The sequence below is a fragment of the Netta rufina genome (assembly GCF_964035555.1).
Source record: "Netta rufina genome assembly, chromosome: 1".
Classification (NCBI taxonomy): Eukaryota; Metazoa; Chordata; class Aves; order Anseriformes; family Anatidae; genus Netta; species Netta rufina.
The window spans coordinates 177,155,257-177,172,957 of NC_140123.1; positions in this window are offsets into that span (position 1 = coordinate 177,155,257).

The window sequence follows — 17,701 nt, forward strand, 5'->3', positions numbered from 1 at the left end:
TATCTGTGTTACTAAGACCTCTGAGCAGTTCAGCCATGAAGAAAGCTGGAGGTTTGGTCTCATTGCTCCTCACTGTGTTTATGCACCAATTATCACAACTTAGCCTTTAACTGAAGTCATCTGCAACTTAAAAAGGAGTGGTTGTACATAGACAATGTCAGTGCCTTGGACCCATACATTTTTTTTAGGTAAGAAGTACAGTAAAAGTTGGGTTTTGTAACAAAGGGTATTTTTCTTTTATTCATTTGTTAGATTGCACATCTCCTTCCTTGATCCCGCTGGAGCATGTGAAGGCGTTCCTTGGTTTATGAAACAGGGACCCAGCCTAAAGGGACGGTCCCACGCATATGGGGTAGCAAACAATGACAGGCAGAGATTAAGACTGGGAGCCAAGAGATCTGAGTCTGCAGATCAAGCTTGCCCCGCAAGACTGTGAAAAGCAGCAGAGAATCGAGAAACTGACCTTATCTGATAGAAGAAACCTCTCCAGGGATTGGAAGTATTGTGAATTGTTAGCAGTGACTCTAAGAGCCAATGAAGTGATTGGAACAAACCCTGCCATCAAGCATCTTCCTGCAAGGAGAGAGAAAGATGAAGAGGCATTTTTATGGCTTTTTGGTTATCATTCCTTATTTCTTATTTTATTTTTATTTATTTTATTTTTTACCAAATTACTCAGAGATTTCTCTAAAATATTAAACATTCTAGTTTCTATTCTGATACAAATTAGCCGTGCTGAATTTAAAATCCCAGGGATATACTTAGCAGAAAAAGCAGTTTAGTCACATTAATTTCAAAGCTCTGTGCACCCAAGGATGCTGCTGCAGTATATAACCAGTAATCTAGTTCGAATGCAAGCCCTTGGTTCATCTCTGTTTATCTTCTTGCTTTAAGAGCTTCAAATCATAGAATCATGGAATCATTAAGGTTGAAAAAAACCTTCAAGATCATCTGGTCCAACCATGACCCTACTACCAATGTCACCCACTACACCATGTCCGTAAAAACCAGTTCCAACCTTTCCTTGAACATCCCCAGGGACTCCAAGTGAATCCATCACCTCTCTGGGCAATCCATTCCAATGCCTGACTGCTCTTTCTCAGAAGAAATGTCTCTTAATTTCCGACCTAAACGTCCCCTGGTGCAACCTTGGGACATTCCCTCTAATCCTATCATTAGATACCTGTGAGAAGAGGCTGACCCTCAGCTCCCCACACCTTGCTTTCAGGTAGTTGTAGAAAGCAATAAGGTCTTGCCTGAGCCTCCTGATCTCCAGACTAAAGAACCCCAGTTCCCTCAGCCACTCCTCACAGGACTTGTGTTCCAGGCCCTTCACCAGCTTTGTAGCCCTTCTCTGGACACGCTCCAGGGACTCGATGTCCTTCTTGCAGTGAGGGGCCCAAAGCTGAACACAGTACTCGAGGTGCAGCTTCACCAGAGCACAGTACAAGGGGATGATTTCCTTGGTCCTGCTGGCTACACTATTCCTGATATGAGCCAGGATGCTGTTGGCCTTCTTGGACACCTGGGCACACTGCTGGGTCATGTACAAGCAAGCATCAATCAGCACCTCCAGATCCTTTTCCTCTGCACAGCTTTCCAGCCACTTTGCCCCAAGCCTGTGGCACTGCATGGGGTTGTTGTGACCAAAGTGCAGGACCTGGCACTTAGCCTTGTTGCACCTCATCCCAATGACCTCTGCCCATTGACCCAATCTGTCCAGGTCCCTCTGCAGGGCCTGCCTACCCTCCAGCAGATTGACACTTCCCCCCAGTGTGATATTACCTGCAAACTTAATGAAGGTGAGTTACTCAATTCCCTCATCCAAATCATCAATAAAGATATTAAAGGGGATGGGCTCCAACACTGAACCCTGGGGAACACTGTTGATGACTGGTCACCAGCTGGATTAGAACTAGTTCATGGTTGGTTGTTAACTATACACATCCATGCTCTAACACCTGAGCAAACAAAAAGCTGACATTCTAGAGCTATGGGTTTGTGTTCCTGGATAGTTATTGGATAGACTTGTTACAGATAATATCAACAGAAATGTGAGGATTGGTATAAATGTAAGAATGACAATATGAATGACAGAAAGGTTGTATGAATGGCAAGTGTTGGCATCTAGATTTACAGGTCATGAAGATCACTGTAAATCTGCTTGAAGCTTTTCAGGGTATCCAAATCAAAAGGGTACCATAAAGCCAGAATTCTGGATAGACCACTTGGTGCTTGTATGTGCTTACAATAGTGGAAATGAGGGACACTGATTTTATTTCAAAATAAAACCACCTTCTCCTTCTTCAAGGTCTCTCATTCCTTCTTCGCTTCTTTTTTGTTGTTAGAAACATCTTTATTGTTAGGCTTTTTAGAAATTTTATGCTAGTTTAACTGAAATGGATAATGAAGCTCGTTTGGACTGAATGCTCTGGTCCTGATCCAATAAGGTCCTTGCAGACATTTAAGTTTTAATTATGTGATTTTTATTTTTTTTTTGAATGAATAAGTCAATTGAAACACTGCAAACATTCTGAAAAAAGTCTTCAATGACATAACATGAAAACACAGGACTGTTCCAGGAAAATTGCTATGTAAAAGGCCTTTAACACTGGGTGAACTCCGTGAATGGGAAAAACTCAATACTTAGGGCAAAGGGAGTATGATGTATAGCAGAAATTAATATAGTAGTCATTCGTCAACACCAACCTGAATTACTGTTCGATCTGAATTTAAAATATGTCTGTGTTTGCTCTATATACATAACTGCTTGTATACATACATATAATATATAGCTATATAAAAATGTGTATTACTTTCCAAAGCTGGCATTGGAAAGGATTGGAAGGAGCTAAAGTTGGAGGCAATATCTGTGTTGTTGTTTATTTATTTAATTATTAATAAAAGGGCAGTTACTTGCTTTGAATACTTTCTAAGCTCTTGTTTGTTTGTTTGTTTGTTTGTTTGTTTTTCCTTAAACTTCTCAACTTCTCAGCATTTTATAAATCTTCCCTGAACTATTCAAGGCAATTCTTATGTGAATTTCTCATATTATTTATTTTGTTGTTGTTGTCATCATATTTTGTTTGTTTGTTAAGCTCCCTTTTGGAGAGCTCCCGTTTTTGGAGCTTTTTATTCTGTCTCTAACATAATTTTAAATGTGATTAAAAATATTAATTTCAGATTTTTTTTTGCAATGATATTTGAGTTAGGTCCTTTGCAGAATTCTCATATTAAATACAGACTGTAGGTTTTGAAAGAATTAATACAAGTCAGATAAATAAATTACAGAAAAATATATAGAAATCAGTATATAGATGATAAATATCATTTTTTTTACAATGGTCAATTTCAATTTTTACCATACTCATAGTTCTGTTTTTATTTTTTTATTTTTTATTTTTTTTTACATACAAAATAAGTAAGCCTCTCTGTAAGTATGTGAAATATATCCTGGGCTTTTGTGAATGTGGGATTTGCCTCAAAGAGGCAAGCAGAGTTTACATAAGCTTCATCTGTAAGTTTGACTAAGTGCAGTTCTTCCGGGCATTAACTCCAACATTTAAGTGCAAGTAATGCTAATGTTAGCAAAGAAGCAGGGAATTTTATATAGTCTGAATACTGTTCAGCTTTTTGAAGTCAAAGATGGATTATCTGGTCAATTTTGTTGAAAGCATAAATTGAAACAATGACTTTTATTCAGATGCACCTCTTCACTGCTTATTTCTTTGATTAGCAGCTTTTCATGTCTATTGACAGGTAAAATGTGCTTCAGATTTTGCCTTGTAAGTTCATTCTTTTTCTCTTCCTGAAAGACTTCATTTGACTGAAATTTGACTGGTTTTCAGACTGTGATCAGAAAATTATGCAAAACTCTTATACACATTAACCTCTATCAGCAGGTTATTTCCCATATCTCCTAAGAAATATGTATTTTTAATATCTCATCAACTCTTAAAAAATAATAAAATATTATACTATAAATTATAACTATAAAAGTATTTTAGGGTAATTGGTACATCAGACATACACTGGTAATATCATCGATGTAGTAATTGTGTAAGCAGACTAAAACATCACACCAAAATTTATTTCCTGAGGTATCTCCTGTAAGGAAAATGCCAGATACAGGACAATATCTAGATTAAAAGGAGGATTAAGTCACATACTGTGTTTATTAGAATGGTTGGTTCTCAAGCAGTATGATGACATTATCACTACATGTTCAAAACTGTAGGTCTTTAAGTTATATCCTGAATTAACTGTAAGTATACATTATGATGACATACAGTCAGCACTTCAGGCTATAGTTCTTGATGGACTTAATTACTGAAGTCACAGTGGTCAGGACTGAGAGCATTTTGTCTGTGTTTAGCAGGATGTCTTGCCTATCTGAAGTCTGTAGTGCTCATCTTGGTTTTGGCCTGGTAACTTTCTGTTACTTGGGTGTCTCATATGCACCTCTTTCTTTGTCCTTTTGGTGGCCACACTGCTCACATAGGTAAAATAATATAACCTAAGTATATATTGTGTTTCCCTATGATATTTTAGTGTTACTAACTTCTTTTGTACTGTTGTACAAAATCAACTGTTATTGATTTCACCATTTTATTATGCCCATGTTTGGGTTCAAGGCAAGCTAATATTAATTATGTTCTGAGTAGTACATGTGTAATTTATAGGTGTCTGCATGGTATATAGTAATATACTACAGATTTACTTTTCAATTTAGGCAATCTGCCTGATTAAGTATAGCCAAAACAGTACTACAGTGATGAAAATGTAAATTAAATCAGTTTAACCTTACTACTCCATCTCATTTGCTGCTGACAATGGGAGCATGTGAGGACTAGGACGGGAGAACCATATGTGACACCAGCTGCTCTTTAAAGAAACCTTAATACAACTTTATGGTTCCCAGTGTTCTTGTCAAAGATTTCTTGCACAGAGGGCTTCTGTGTTTATAGCAGCAGTTGTGGTGTTTCTATCTCTCTAGTTAGTTTTCTGAGTGCTGCTTGTATGAAAAAAATGGGAATGTGACACTTGGCTGGGAAGTTAAAGAAAAAATAATTAAAAAATCTCTGTCTTTTTTCCTTTCCCCTGCTTTCTTCTCCTTTTCAAGTTAGAACAACTTAAATAAAAAATCACAAGAAGGAAGATTAATTTTTTTGTTGTTTGCACATGGCATTGCGAATTGATTTTACAAATAAATGATTAATAATAAATAAATAAATTATTGAAAGCACTAATATTATTGAATAGACATTTTCATGGCAATATCTTCAGATTTATTTATTTTTTAATCTTTATGTACGTTTTTCTTGTAATCCCAGAAATATCATCATAAATTTCTCTTGACCTAAAATCCTCCTTTCTTTTCCTGCCTTCCCCCTTCCTCTCAGCATTTTACTGCACATATTCTTCCTTTCTTTATGCCTGTCCTCATTCAGTACATTCAGAAAATGCTGAATTACCTTTCTCCTACCATATTTCTGTTCCCTCCCCCTGACTTTTCTATTTCTTTCCAAATTAATTTGCCCTGCCACCTGGTCTCCTAGGAATTTAGCAATTATTGAGTATATAAAGCCTGGCTCCTAACAGATGGGGCTTCCAAAATACACACATCAACAATGTACATCCTAGGGCCAGAAGACTGTGAGTTAGCTGCAGTTTCATTATGATTTCAATTTTCTAATGGTTGTGAACATTGTCAAAGAACATTAACATTGTTTGTGATACCATGTCTTCTAAATAGTGGAGTTTAGACCAAGCCCTGTTTCTTTGATTTAGAACATAAGTTTGTTTTTCAATTTCATGGTACTGATTGCACATATTTTATAGCCACAGGGATGGGAACCAAAATATAGTAATTACATATCTTTACTTTCACCTGTGCTTTGCAGAGGCATTTTACTGTTTGTATCCAATTAGCTAGATCAGCATTTGTCGTTTGTCATTTGCTAAAGCTTTCTATCCTTTCATAGTTCATCTCTGCACTAGCACTTCTGTATTTTAAAATAGAACTCTATCATTTTTTCAGTTATGCCAAGCTATATAAAGAATATGGCAAGAAAATTTTTCTGACATGTATATTTAAATGCTCAAAATTTTCATGATCTGAATTTGCAAATCAGAAGCTTTGGAACAGCTATATATTTTGGGAGAACAAAGAACATGGTCTAGGGAAAGGGGGGTGTATATTCCAGATGAAAGAAGATATTGAAATTATCCAGGATTTTTCAATTTTTCATGTTAGCGTTCCATTTTGTATAAATTGTCTTAGATGTGGTCAGTAACCACAAGATTAGATTTGATGAATGGATCAGTTGGTGGGTAAGGATATGGAATTGGCTGGATGATCACACTCAAGGAGTTGTGCTTAACAGCTCAATGCCCAGGAGGAGATCAATGATGAGTGGCATTCCTCAGGAGTCAGTATTGGGACTGGTGCTGTTTGGCATCTCTGTTGGTGGGATCAAGTGCACCCTCAGCAAGTTTGTGGTGGGAGGGGATGCTATCCAGAAGGACCTTGACAGGCTTAAGAGTTGGGCCTGTGAGAACCTCATGAGGTTCAATGCCGAGATTGCCTCTACCCAGATGGACAAATATAGGCTGGGCAGAGAAAGGATTCAAAGCAGCCCTAAGGAGAAGAACTTGGGGGTGTTGGTTTAATGAGAAGCTCATCATGATCTGCAAAGTGTACTTGTAGCCCAGAAAGCCAACTGTATCCTGGGCTACATCAAAAGAAGCATGGACAGCAGCTTGAGGGTGATGATTCTCTCCCTCTACTCCGCTCTTGTCAGACTCTGCCTGCAGTACTGTGTTCAGCTCTGGGGCCCCCATTACAAGAAGGATGTGAAAGTATTAGAACAAGTCCAGAGTAGGTTCACAAAGATGATCAAGGGGCTGGAGCACCTTTTATAAAGACAGGCTGAGAGTTGGGGTTCAGCCTAGAGAAGAGAAGGCTCTGGGGCAACCTTACTGTGGCCTTCCAGTACCTAAAGAGGTCCTACACGAAAGCTGGAGAGGGACTCTTCGTCAGGGAGTATTTTTCAGAACAGAGCCACATAGTCCCATGCTGCCTGGAGCAGAGTTTCTGGGTCCCTTTCATGTCCCCCACTGAGCTAACTGCCCCAATAACCATCAAAGTACCTGTTAGCTTCCTCTGTATGCCTACCTGCCAGCTAAACAGGTGCTATCCACTGCAGATGAACAGCAGATTACTCCCTAATTAGCACATGGTTGCTGAACATTTTCCAGACAGCTTTGGTGATAAATGCTTTCTTGTTGCTGTATGTGGTGAATAGGCTTTTTGCATCATGCATGTGTTGTAAAATCTTGGTTATAGTCCCACAATACCTTTTTAACAATCACTATGAAAAGGGAGAACTGTCTGCCAAGACCTTGTGCTAATTGTCCTACAAAACCAAGAAGAGATAAAAATGAACTAATGCTCCTTTTGTGATCAGAAGCTATCCTAAAGGATCAATTTTTAAAAGCATTATCAAGCATTTAACTAGGCAAGAGGCTTAAACACAACAAAGAGATTCTTTTTGGGAAATGACTTCTTTCAGCAGATGAATGTTTTCAGTTGTCAGGACTTAGAACACTAGCATAATTTGGATATGATCCATGAGGAAGATGTGTTGCTGAAAGCTCACCTCTCTCATAAAAGTATTGTAATCTAACTACTGATTTAAGCCCTATTGTAATTCCTCCTTTTTCAAATTGTGCATTTTTCTTTGTGGCATAGAGTGAACTGTTACAAGAAGTCAAGGCAGGGGGTGGGGGAAAAGAACAGTTGAGATGATCAAGCTTGTTCACTTATGGTGTCAGAACATTTTCTTAGTTTTATATTAACATGAATGGTATATGAATTTGCAGTATTACAATGAAGTAACTTCAGCCATCATATTTGCGTAATCAATGTGTCAGATATATAACCAGTAGGAAAGTTTGACAGCGCAGTTAGTTCTTCTGCCTGAATAGCAAGCTCCATACACTTTCAACAGCAGCTCTAGAGAAAAAGAAGGAAAGAAGGAAAGGAAAGGAAAGGAAAGGAAAGGAAAGGAAAGGAAAGGAAAGGAAAGGAAAGGAAAGGAAAGGAAAGGAAAGGAAAGGAAAGGAAAGGAAAGGAAAGGAAAGGAAAGGAAAGGAAAGGAAAGGAAAGGAAAGGAAAGGAAAGGAAAGGAAAGGAAAGGAAAGGAAAGGAAAGGAAAGGAAAGGAAAGGAAAGAAGGAAGGAAGGAAGGAAGGAAGGAAGGAAGGAAGGAAGGAAGGAAGGAAGGAAGGAAGGAAGGAAGGAAGGAAGGAAGGAAGAAAAACTGAGAAAACTTGAAGATAATATATGTGCCAAACTGAAACTTTGTTTCAGTTCTGACATCTCAGACGCATTGATTTTGTCACAGTTGTAAACCTGCAACTGCAAAAGACTCTGTTCCGTTTCTGGTACCTGAAGTGATAAATTGCAAATTTGTAAGAATGTGAATGCTTCTGGGGTTGTGTTCACTTTAATATTTCCCTGTGATTTATATGAGGCTGAAATGCCACTGTCAAAACGTCTTTGATTCATGCCTTTACACAGAACATATGTCATTACCATAATGCTATTCTTTTGTATTTTTCTATTATGTTGTTCTATAGCCTTTCATCACCACTCTTCCAATCCAGGCATGAATGAAAGTTAAGAAGGCTAGGTAATTAATTACTATAGATCACTGGTGGAAATTTCCAAAATTCTTTAGTGAAGCAAGAACAGAAGTCCCATGGGCCTCTAAGCCTCATCTTCTCCTTGTGAATAAGGTGTTCTGCATCATGCATGAACAAGTGGAAGATCAGCTGAAATCTATGTTGTAGGCGGCTCTTCAATCAGTCAGTTTTCTTGCTAAATTCTTGCTAACAACTTGCAAGTAGTTTTGTGTGGGTAATAAAAGTAGGAATGAAGCATAAATATAAATGAATCTGTAAAATATATATATAACTTAAATAACATTAAAGCATATTGCATATTATGAGCTTTCATTAAAGTCTTTCAGAAGACTTTTAAAATGTAAAGGATTGAGTAATAGAATATTTTAAAGTAGTTTGATTATTCCATTCAGGACAGCGAGGTTGCTAAATTTTACTTATATCCTAAATCAACCAGACAGTTATGTGTAACTAAAGCCTGGAAGGATTACTAAACATGAAGATACAATGTTTGGGTTTGGTCATTTTGGAATTTCCAACTGCTGGAGACTGGGAGAGTGCTAGGGAAGTAAAAGTGATTACTTAACTTGTTCTTATATAACCCTTGAACATCTACTGCAGAGCTTTGGTAGAAACAGGACAGAGGCCTAGAAGAACCTTTGGTTTAGTTCAGTATTCCATGTATATTATAAATTACTAACCTACAAAACCGACTTCCAAAAAATTTTGGATTTCCGAAGACTTGTAAAAATTTCATTTCAAGCAAGCTATTTCTGAAGAGAGTAACAAAGAATAAACAAGGTGAAAATTCCAGATCTAGTTCTGGCAGATAATGAACTGGTTTTTTGCTGTTGCCAATATCACAGAATCACAGAATTTCTAGGTTGGAAGAGACCTCAAGATCATCGAGTCCAATCTCTGACCTAACACTAACAGTCCCCACTAAACCATATCCCTAAGCTCTACATCTAAACGTCTTTTGAAGACTTCCAGGGATGGTGACTCCACCACTTCCCTGGGCAGCCTGTTCCAATGCCTCACAACCCTGAGCAAAGAGAACTCAGTGTTTAGAAAGATCAAGACCTTATGCTGTTTATTTGTTTTCTAATCACTCATCAGTGCTATGTTACAATTTAAAACTGATCTTTGGTCATGGCTGCTGATTTACATAGCAGCTGTATGAATTTATCAATCTCTCACACACAGTAAAGGGAAAAATAAATAAATTCCACTTATATTCCAGAGTCTGAAATGAAATAATTAGTATAAGTCACTAGTAACTAGGAAACTTACCTAGGAAATATACTGTCTGTAGGAAAAAATACTTGAATTGAATACTTCAATTCAAAAATACTTAAATTGAATACTATTGAATTGAAGATTAACTTCTATTTTGCAAGTTAGTCTGAGAACTAAAAATCTAATTCTAATGCAAGACTCAGTAAGAATATTGTGAAGGAGTCAACTTCAAGGAAGAAGTTGATATAAGTCAAAAAGAAAAATTGATTCTGTTTCCCTTTTAAAGATTTTTGAAGAATTCTGAATTTTATTGTGTGAGAGTTATTTGCATTGTGCTGGAGGTGTCACCACTGAAAAATATAAAATTAAATCAATCTGCAGTTGCACACTATCTCTTGGGGTTTTTATTATTATCTATATTGTAATGACCTGTCTTTAGAGGGTATAGGTGATTTTCAAACAGTAAAAACTAACTGGAAGTTTTTCGAGACAATATATGCAGTGTTATAAAGAAGAGGAACTTTATAATGCCAGATGAAATATGGAAAAGCAGTTTTGACTTCTATGGAAAAAAAGTTTGATATCTTGGACCTCATTTTTTAACACTCAGCCTTGGAAGTTCCCCCATGTTTAATGGCTGTATTTTTTTTTTTTCTTCTCTTTTTCTACTTTTCTCCTCAAACACACATAGCCTCATCAAAAGAGTATTAACTAAAACTTCCTAGTTTTAGTGAGAAAAAACATCTGATAGGCTTTGTTTTGGGGGAATGATTCCCATTGTTTCACTTCTTTCTTCTCAAAGGCAGAACGATCATACATTTCTGCAGGGTCAAAATGGCTGATGTGCCCAGCTTCAATGGAGCACTACCATTCTTCAGTGTGTCTGTAAAAGTATAAAAGTTTTTAAAGTGATAATACACATCATTAAGCAATTAAAAATTTGATTATATTGAGAAGCAAAAATAGCTGAGGAAATGACAGCTGGAGATTAATTTATTCAAGAAAATGACTAGCCACATATGAAAAGTTTTGATTTAAAGTCATTTTAACTGTGGAAAAAATAAGTCTGCTATTTTGGCTCTGCAAACTGTAATTAGAAATTAGAAGTTGCGTTAGTAAGACAGGATTCTAGTAAATTGTGCAATTCTGAAAATTTGAAGAGAAAATCAAGGCTAGGCCAATGCACCTTGTTTATTAATTTTATTTGAGCTATATTTCTGAGTGAAATACATGCTTCTCTGCGCTGCTCTGTTGTCTAACCTAACAAAAAAAGCCTTACCACCATATTCCATGTGCATATGACTAATGAAGTACTCACAGAAGACCATCATTAGACTATCAGTATTGTTCTGCAGAATTAGGTTGGGAATTCCATTAAAAAAAAAAAAAAAAAAAAGCCAATTCCAATGCAAACTGTTCTGTTACTCTATTGTGCTAAATACCTTATGGTTTACATTACTTAGTGTCTGGAAAAAAGGCTTGGAAGATGAGGTACCTGGATTATATTAGCTACTTTGTTACAGAAGATCTTGTAATAAATTGTATTTATGACCTTTGAGTGATTAAATGATTCAGGTTTAACTTTCTAAAAATATACCCTAAGACTGGCATCCATTTAGGTACAGAGCAAACTAAAAATTAATAATAATAATAATAAAAGCCCATGTTCTTTAAAATACATTATGTCTATGGGATCACATTTGTGTGTATTAGTAGATGCAATTTTGTTAATGCTAGATTACAAACTTTCTCTTGGATAAAATCTGTAGATCCTCTTGTGTTTTCATTTGGAGTTCAAATTAAGAAATGTTAGATTTGTTTTTTATTTTTAATTTGCTTTCTTTTATATCCTCAAATAATCTTTTTCCTTCATCAATCTGTGATTTTGATACTAATAAACATCACTTGTGGATTACTTTTTCAGGTTATTTAATCAGCCATCATGTCCCTAGTGCTGTGCTGAGACAATCAGGCTATCAGCTTGTCCATACAAATTTTACTATACACTGCAACTACTTCAATGTTCAATCACAGATAGTGTTTACTATGGCAGGATCACACTTTATGAATGTGACACTTCCCTCTTGATTATCACCTGACATTTCATTACTGAAGGTAGAAAAGTAGTGTCAAACAGAAACTTTGATGCACTGATTATTCAAACTTGTCAGACTATCTGATATCAACATAAGCTTTACTCTCTCCACTTATGATAAGGCTGAAGTGCCATACACAGAAAGTTACCTGGATATTGCAAAGCAGAGTGTTTCCACAGCTTGGTGTCAGGTACATGAACATGAATGGAATCTGAAATACATTGTTATGTATGTGCCTAGGATCCTCACAAGAGTATGGAAAGGCTGACTGAAAAAAATAATTGATGGGTAACACCAAGCACATGAGTGTCTGTAACCCACTCTACAATCCCTATACTGAAGTCATTTCATTGTATCTGAAAATTGTGTATCTTGGGTAAAAAGAAAAGGTAACTATGATTAAAGCAGTCCTATTATGAACATCTAGATAATTAGGCATTCTTAGATTTAGCTCTCCATTAAGATATGCTTTATTTTAACTAAACCATCTTTGACAACAGGCTGTCCAACCTGGTGAAGAAATCTTTAAACTATGAATGACTATAGGGAAGAGTATGGTGATCAACAAAGTGAGGAAATGAGAAATTTCTGGGCTGGTAAGCAAAGAATGTGTCAATAGAGATCTTGTCCGAGTATGTTTAGATATGTACGTAATTAAGTCTCTTCAGAAGAACGTATGCATTTCCAGATGATTCCAAGCCTTTTCTATAGGAAACAAATTTCTGAAATGCAGTCTTGTAGCTAAGAATGCCTTTTCTTTTATCTGCTGTCACTTCAACTCTGGTGGAAGATGACATCTATTACATTAGAAACCACTTTAGCTTTTAAAGGATCTAAAAAAATAGTTTTGTGGTCTCATGAATGATCACATCACTAGTGTTCTTGCAGTGTAAGAAACTGCGAAAGATCGCTTTTTCTCAATGTACTTCATATTGACTTAATATGCATCTCTATGCTGTTGGTGTCAAACAATGTATTTATTTATTCACTGCTGAGGTCTTTATCTATGCAAAAAATGAATGAATGCAAATAGGAATGAACAAACTTTGAGGCATGTTTGGTTGTTGAATGAATATGTGAAACAAGCCTATAGGCTCTGTGGTATCCTTACAGCTTCACTGACTTATGCATTGCTGACCTAAACACTCAATTTCTGAAAAGTAACTAAATGGAATATTTTAACTAGTTATTGTTATTTACTATAAATGGTAAAACTATGACATGATGGTGAACAGATAAAGCATATTCATTTAAAGTATATGATTACGCTTTAAATACAAAGAAACAGAGCACATGATCAGCAGGGGGAAAAAAAGGAAGAAATGAAGGAAAATAATAAGAAAATAACCTTCTAATGTAACTTATTAGAGGAACTTACCTGGTAATTGTATTTAGCTGAAAGAAAAGCTGCAAGTAATTTGACATTAAAATATCAGCTTCCAAGTATTAATGAAGAACCAGTGTTCATAGTCTACATCCATCTGAAGTCAACTGGAGTTATGAATGCAGATTCTTCTACATTTATTGACTAGCCAAAACCAGAGCTTCCTATTCCCTTCATATACTGCCTGTACTCATACTGGTATGGGTCATGATTACAGGCAAGATAAAGAAAATAGAAGTGGCCTAACGTGTCACAGTCCTGGGATTGTTCTGAGGCTTCCCTGGCCAGGCCAGTCATTCCTGGAGCCCCTCCACAACCCTGCCTATGGCACAGGACCCCATTTCAGGCCAGCCCAAGGCCGTCAGGCCCTGGCTGGCTGGTGGGATCTTTCCCTGCCCACCTTGTGTACAGCCCAAAGGTTATGCTTCAGCACACCAACAAAAGTGTAGCTTGTTTTGGTATAGGCAATATATTAGGTGAGTAAAGTGATTACTTACACAAGATTTCATCTACTGACTACATCATGCAAGGGATGTAGTCACATCACACAGGGATGTGCAAATCACTAAGTTTAAGCAGTTACACCTCACACAGCTCTTCGGAAAGATGTAAGAGACAGGTAAATTGAGTTCCTAAGTTAAAGACTTTTTTGTTTGTTTGTTTTTCTCTTTTAATTATGCATAGGTTGTCCTGGTGAGACCAGAATTGCAAGGAAACTTTAAAGGAAAGAATTTCTGAGAAACTGTGGATGATCTTCCCAAAGTCTAAATCAGCTACATACAGAAAGAGAAATGAGCATGTCTTCTGTAAGCAGTGCTGATTTATTCAGAATTCAAACTGAATTGGTTATGATAGTCAGAAATACATTAATGAAGATTAACAATAGAGCCCTAAGGATCCTGAATAACTGAACTGGAAATATGAGAATGATTGATGCAGCAATGGTAACAAAAGCCCTTCTGAGAAAAGAAAACTCCCAGTGTTATTATGGAGAATGAGAAGGGCAGTGAACCACATATCGAACCCAAGAGTCTCCATGTCACTTGTTAGGAAGCAATTGGAGGCAGCTAATTCCACACAATGGCAAGTCCCTTGACTGGGATTCTGTAATAGTGACTTGGATGCAATTGTATTTTGGAAAGCTTTCAAAAAAATGGATTTTCATAGTTTCATAATTTTGTTTTTCTGTAATAAAATTAGTACATACAAGTAAAAGAAAAATACTATCTAACCACAACATACAGTTAATAAGAAAGTAATAATCCACACTTTTCTATTACAGAAAAGAAAATTTTCTCTACTGATGTGTTACAGAAAGAGTCTTAGGAGAATCTAGAAAACTAGGTTTAATTCTAGTCCATTTCAAAGTAATGAGCTAAGTACATGCTTTAGTATAATTTTTGTGCTTAAGAGGAGAGATTAATGTTCAGAACCCAAGAGTATTGATTTTTTTTTTTTTTCTTGGTTAAGATAAATGACTTTGCTCCTACTCTTTTCAGAGTATGCAAACTCCTTTATTCATTTATACTCACATAGTGGCTCCTTCTTCCTATAGCTCACAAAATGAAAGCACACACAGAGTCTGTTCTGGAGAAAGGACAATCTTTACTCCTCTGTCTTGCAAGCTGACTTCTTGGTCATCTTTAGACAAGATGTTTTTTCTCTCCCATTAAAAAGGTATTGACATGTATACATTTCTGTATAACTGCATGTTAACCTGTAATGAAAAGCAAGATGCAGAAAAAGAAGAAGAAAAAAAAAAATAAAAGTACAACAGAATGAAAGCGAGGGGAGGAGAGGGAAGAGAAAGGGAGGAGAGAGAATCACTCTGATACAGATCAACTGTATTGCTCTCTAAAACTACCTTAAAGGATGTTATTGCAAAGTGGGTGTTAGTTTCTTTGCCCAAGCAACAACTGATAGTACAAGAGGAAATGGCCTCATGTTGTGCCAGGGGAGGCTGAGGTTGGATATTAGGAAAAATTATTCACTGAAAGGGTTGTGAAGCTTTGAAACAAGTTGCCCAGGGAAGTAGTTGAGCTACCATGCCTGGAGGTATTTAAAAGGTATGTAGATATGGTGGTTAGGGACATGGTTTAGTGGTAGAGCTAGGTTAATGGTTGGACTTGATGATTTTAGAGGTCTTTTCCTACATAAATGATTCTATGATTCTGTGATTCTATATAACACAGGAATTCAAATTCTTCATTCAAAAATGAAGTTCTTCCTCGGACATACAGTCTTGGCCAAGACTCCATTTCTCTATTGTCTATTTGTCTTAGTTTAGCTAGATATTGCTGTCTGTAAGGTTTCTTGAAAGACAGCCTACATTTTATTGTAGGTTGAAATTTTATAATTTTATAAATTTTACCCAAATATTATTCTAGTAGATCATGGCCATCTAATCATATGGTTCAGTTACAATGGTGTTCATTTCATTTGTTCCGTGAGTTTATAGCTTGTATTACTGTAGAAATGTATAATTATTTCACTGCTTTGTGTTACAATGTGGTTATTTTATGTTCATATATCTCATTGGCTAGCATTTAATATTCTGGTTCCTTTACCCTTAGATCTGCTTCATCACTATTGATTTTCATGTCAGAATATATATATATATATATACATATATATTATATTTTCCTTAGATATATTTTATCATTTTCTGTCCTGGTGTTTGCAATGATTCAGCCTGTGGTTGCAAGGAGTACCAATAACTAAATTAGAATTTTTCTTTATAAAAAAAATAAATAAAATAAATCTGAGCTCTGTTTTGAAGCCCCTGTCCAGAACTGCTGGTGACCTTCGAAATGGCTATGGTAGATTTTTAAACACCAATTGTACATGTGAAAGAGAGGTTTCTTCAGCAAGAAAAAGACACTGCACTAGTAAATGAATAAGAAAGCATTCATAATAGTAATTTACCTATAGTTATTTCGCCTTCTCATCAGTTGTGTAAATATTCAAAGGGCTTTTTTCTCATAATTCTTCTTTTCCAGTCTAGTAATTCACACCTAAAGATTAACACCCATTAACATTATAATAAATCTACAGGTGTAATACACAAGCATGCAAGTGTAGTCCTTACCCATGGTGAAAATCTGCTTAGTCATCTCCTTCCATCATCTAGTGCAGCTGTAAAAATGTTTAAGTAGTAGGGAATTTCACCAACAACCTTTTTGATGCTTTTCTGGTAAAGCATTGTGTTCTGGTGTGAGAACTGTCTCGCCACAGCTGAAGTCTTCTCAGCAGCCTAGGATGAACAAGAAAGAGCTGTTCTTTGTAGTAGCACCTTTTACAAAGTTTTTATCAAGTTTTAAAACACCTCACATCACATTATTTCTCCAGTTCAGTTCCCCTATTTACCTGACTCTATGCTTGTGTTGGCTCCCAAATATTGTCACCAGAGAAGCTCTGAGCAGAAAAGCATGTGTTGACCACTGCTTACTCTCTGGTGGAAAACTCATGCCTTTTTCTTTAGGGATCTAGTAAATAATCAAGCATATAGTTTGTGAAGCAATTATGTGGCCATTTCCCTCTCTGTGTACCTGTTCATAGGAAAACTTGCTAGTTCATTAAACCTCAGGCTGCAAGACTTGGAAAGAAAAAGCATCATCAGGAAATGTACATGAACAAACCATGAGCAAGGCTTGAGAGATATGTATTCAGTTAAGTTATATGGCTGAGGCACACCAGAGAGACAGAATGGAAAATGGGGAGGGGTCTCTGGCTGAACTATAGAGTTTTAAACTGGTGCAAAATGTGCAAGAGAGTCATCAGAAGGCAGTAAAGAAAGTGCGTAACTGAAGCTGATTTCTGGAGCCCACAAGCTCTTTTTTCATTGCATTAAGTAACAAAAATCTCATTAGATCAGGACTTAGAAAACTGTATAATGTTACAGAACATGGTGTTAGAACTTGAGTAATAAAGACAGATGATTCTCAAAAGATTCTGCTGCTAAGAGAATAAAATAAATCATATTAAGATAAAGATATAAATCATAGACATGAGTAGAACTGCTGTTTTCAAAATGTTGATCTTTACAGCTGCATGTAAAAGTTTTTCTACAAACATACATGTACTCAAAGGACTATACACATACATGCAAAAGTTATGTTATATACACTTAGGTGTAATTGCTTATTTATTTTCACATATAACTTTCTGCATTCTTACTTCAGTCATTCACTACATGTGGATCTTTGCATAGATATTACTATTATATAAGAGGCTGCTGAAAATGTGAGAAGACCAAACCGGTTGTTCATTCAGGCTAGGTGATGAATGAAGAGCAA